The sequence below is a fragment of the Rhamphochromis longiceps genome, linkage group LG1 (assembly GCF_057381845.1).
Source record: "Rhamphochromis longiceps isolate RC_006_pf linkage group LG1, R_longiceps_female_GT1.1, whole genome shotgun sequence".
In the NCBI taxonomy this organism is placed as follows: Eukaryota; Metazoa; Chordata; class Actinopteri; order Cichliformes; family Cichlidae; genus Rhamphochromis; species Rhamphochromis longiceps.
This window is the reverse complement of record NC_140557.1, coordinates 33,646,457-33,651,012: the sequence shown is the minus strand read 5'-3', so window position 1 is coordinate 33,651,012 and position 4,556 is coordinate 33,646,457.

The window sequence follows — 4,556 nt, the reverse complement described above, 5'->3', positions numbered from 1 at the left end:
ATGCATCAGTGTTTAAAAGGCACCAGCAAGGTGCACAGTGCTGGTGTAACACCTTGACTTTCAATTCAATTCAATTCAATTTTATTTATATAGCGCCAAATCACAACATAAGTCGCCTCAAGGCGCTTCATAGATACAGAGAAAAAAAACCCAACAATCATATGACCCCCTATGAGCAAGCACTTTGGCAACAGTGGGAAGGAAAAACTCCCTTTTAACAGGAAGAAACCTCCGGCAGAACCAGGCTCAGGGAGGGGCGGCCATCTGCTGCGACCGGTTGGGGTGAGAGAAGGAAGACAGGATAAAAGACATGCTGTGGAAGAGAGACAGAGGTATGATTCAATGCAGAGAGGTCTGTTAACACATAGTGAGTGAGAAAGGTGACTGGAAAGGAAAAACTCAATGCATCATGGGAATCCCCCGGCAGCCTATGTCTATTGCAGCATATGTCTATTGCAGCATAACTAAGGGAGGATTCAGGGTCACCTGCTCCAGCCCTAACTATATGCTTTAGCAAAAAGGAAAGTTTTAAGCCTAATCTTGAAAGTAGAAATAGTGTCTGTCTCCTGAATCCAAACTGGAAGCTGGTTCCACAGAAGAGGGGCCTGAAAACTGAAGGCTCTCCCTCCCACTCTACTTTTAAATACTCTAGGAACAACAAGTAGGCCTGCAGAGCAAGAGCGAAGTGCTCTAATAGGGTGATATGGTACTACAAGGTCATTAAGATAAGATGGGGCCTGATTATTTAAGACCTTGTATGTGAGGAGCAGGATTTTGAATTCAATTCTGGATTTAACAGGAAGCCAATGAAGGGAAGCCAAAACAGGAGAAATATGCTCTCTTTTTCCAGTCCCTGTCAGTACTCTTGCTGCAGCATTTTGGATTAGCTGAAGGCTTTTCAGTGAGTTTTTTGGACATCCTGATAATAATGAATTACAGTCGTCCAGCCTGGAAGTAATAAATGCATGAACTAGTTTTTCAGCATCACTGAGTGACAGGATATTTCTAATTTTAGAGATGTTGCGCAAATGGAAGAACGCAGTCTTACATATTTGTTTAATATGTGCATTGAAGGACATGTCCTGGTCAAAAATGACTCCAAGGTTCCTCACAGTGTTACTGGAGGCCAAGGTAATGCCATCCAGAGTAAGAATCTGGTTAGATACCATATTTCTAGGCTTTTCGGGGCCGAGTACAATAACCTCAGTTTTATCTGAATTAAGAAGCAGAAAGTTAGCGGCCATCCAGGTCTTTATGTCTTTAAGACATTCCTGCAGTTTAACTAATTGGTGTGTGTTATCTGGCTTCATGGACAGATAGAGCTGGGTGTCATCTGCATAGCAGTGAAAATGTATATGCTATGTCTTCTAATGATACTGCCTAAGGGAAGCATGTATAATGTAAACAGAATTGGTCCTAGCACTGAACCCTGTGGAACTCCATAATTAACCTCAGTGTGTGAAGAGGACTCTCCATTTACATGAACAAACTGGAGTCTATTAGATAGATATGATACAAACCACTGCAGTGCAGTACCTGTAATACCTACAGCATGTTCTAATCGCTCTAATAGGATATTATGGTCGACAGTATCGAATGCTGCACTAAGGTCTAGCAGGACAAGCACAGAGATGAGTCCACTGTCAGAGGCCATAAGAAGATCATTTGTAACCTTCACTAAAGCTGTTTCTGTGCTGTGATGAGCTCTGAAACCTGACTGAAACTCTTCAAATAAACCATTCCTCTGCAGATGATCTGTTAGCTGTTTGACAACTACTCTTTCAAGGATTTTTGATATGAAAGGAAGGTTGGAGATTGGCCTATAATTAGCTAAGACTGCTGGGTCTAGAGATGGCTTTTTGAGTAAAGGTTTAACTACAGCTAGCTTGAAGGCCTGTGGTACATAGCCGATCATTAGAGATAGGTTGATCATATTTAAGATCGAAGAATTAATTTTTTTTGTAGGAATGGGGTCTAAAAGACACGTTGATGGCTTGGAGGAAGTAATTATTGAAGTTAACTCAGAAAGTGTGTGTTCTCTTCTCCTAAAATTGAACTTATTCAAAGCCACACCTATTTCTCAGGTGGCAGAGCAGGTCAGCCACTAATCAGAAGGTCGGTGTTTTGATCCCAGGCTGCCTTCTGGCTGCATGCCAAATATCCTTGGGCAAGATACTAACCCCATGTTTTGCCTACTGGTGGTAGTCAGAGGGCCCGGTGGCGCCAGTGTCCGGCAGCCTCGCCTCTGTCAGTGCGGCCCAGGGCAGCTGTGGCTACAATGTAGCTTGCCACCACCAGTGTGTGAATGTGTGTGTGAATGGGTGGATGACTGAATGTAGTGTAAAGCACTTTGGGGTCCTTAGGGACTAAGTAAAGCGCTATACAAATACAGACCATTTACCATTTCTGAGTAAAAAAATCACATCAAGAATCAGATCAGATCTGGTTTTCCATTTTCACATCTAATAGACACCTTTATTACTGTATCTGCCCGTATTACAGTATTAGTCACGCTTTTGTGCTTCAGTACAGATGGTCCTGAATTCTGTAGCCTGGACTTAACTTACATCCAATTAGTGGCTGTCTAGTGCTCTTTAACTAATATGCATTGATAAATAGAATTAAAAAAACAACACAAAGTAATATTTAAAATTCACATATCTTAGATACATAATGTTATTACAACAGAGATGAAAGTTAATTTCATTAATGCACATTACTTGGTACATGGACTGTTACGTAGCAGCACTCAAATTAAAAGCAAAAGTAAATCCCTTTGTTTCTAAGTCTAATTATACTTAACCGAGTTAGTCATGATTCTTTGGTTTATTTGGTATCATGAAGTAAATATTATCAGATTTAATAATGCTAATAACCCACAGAGTTTAATTGCAAAACTAACCCTGTGTTTTTTCTTTATAGCATTAATTTGAGCATTTATTTTGCCTCCTTATCTATTTTCACTACAGTAAATGCTATCAACTTCAGTGAAGGAGCTTCTTTTTCTCTTGTCTCAAGTTTCTAAATATATCACCCTGTACAGCTGTTGCTGTCAGGAATGACCTGAAAACAGCTAAAAAGGGAGGTTTGACACGTGGTATATATGTAACAGGCTTTCCCTGCTAAATCCGTCTCTGTGTTTGCCAATAAAGCAACCATGACAAATTGATCTGAGAATGAGGAACTCATGAGGAAGGCTTCTATGGCTAGGGTATTAAAGCAGAATAGCACAGAAATTCAGCCTTAATTCACTTGCTGCCCTGTAACATTTAAGTACGTGAACAGTAAATGTAGAGTAGACTTTTCACTGTTTTCTTTGAACCAAAAAAAGCCCCTCTTCATTTGCTGTGTGGACTCCTTCCATATGGAAAAGAAATATTAAAAACTTATATGATTTACTCATGAAAGTGGCCACTTTCTCATTACTTTCACATATTGTTTTAGTAAGTATCCAAAACATACAAGTTTCTTTATATAATTTTTCAAGGGATCTTATATCTGTTTTCACTCTTGTATGCTTTTCATACAAGTTTCACACAAGACAGATACAAACTTTATAAGATTTATATATATCTTTTCCATATGGGCTAGTAATATGTCAGATACAAGCGACTGCATGATTAAATCATTTAAAAGTACAGAATACTTCTTTTAAACTCACACACAAAACGTCTTCTCTCCTGACATGATATATTTTATCTTGTTTCATAAGAAATCTTCAAATTTTCAATGAAGTACTGTCTTCAGTAAAATAGCCATGATAAAAATATTGTCAAAAAAATATGTATGTTTAAGTGTATGGGCGTGTGAAGAGGCTTGAATCTAATTATGTGTCACATTACAGTATGTACAGTACGCATAGTGTTACTAGGCAGTGCTATCTTTGTCCATAGAGCTCCGTCACACAATCCTTGCATTTCAAGAACTCGACACCTGTTTTGCTACACAGACAGGGTGGAGTCACAGCTCGACTCTAACAAGATATTCAGGGCAAGGAGCGGAAGCAGAAACTTATTCTGGTTACTAAATAATGTAAAGACCAAGAATAAAAAATATTGCTTTTGTTTGTCTTGCAGGCCGGGACCCCTTTTGAAATCACTAGTGACTGATAAAAGGCCAAGGAAATGGAATTCTACACTAAGCTGATGAATTCTGGACAAAATGTTTTATTAATCTTTCTGACCAAAGTTACCATAAAAAAATGCATGACTTGACTACTTGAATTCAAAGGTGTTGCTTCTAGTAATGAACACACAGCGAAATATTATCATAAAGCTCTGTGGAGTTTTTTTGTGTGTGTATGTGTATCTTTTTTGATTCAATCTCACACCTCACTTTGAGGTGAAACGAGCCACTGTTTTCAGCGAAGCAGCTGTAGAACTGGCTACCCATTGAGCACCAAGCTAAACACAGGCAAAGGTAATGGCTGGAGCACTTTCTGGAGTTTGTCAAGAGAATCAAGAAAGGTGACCTCAAATTTCTAGTTACAAACAATATCCTGTTTTTCTTTCTGCTAGATACTTTAAAAAAAAAGCAAGTCAAGTTAGTCACCGTAT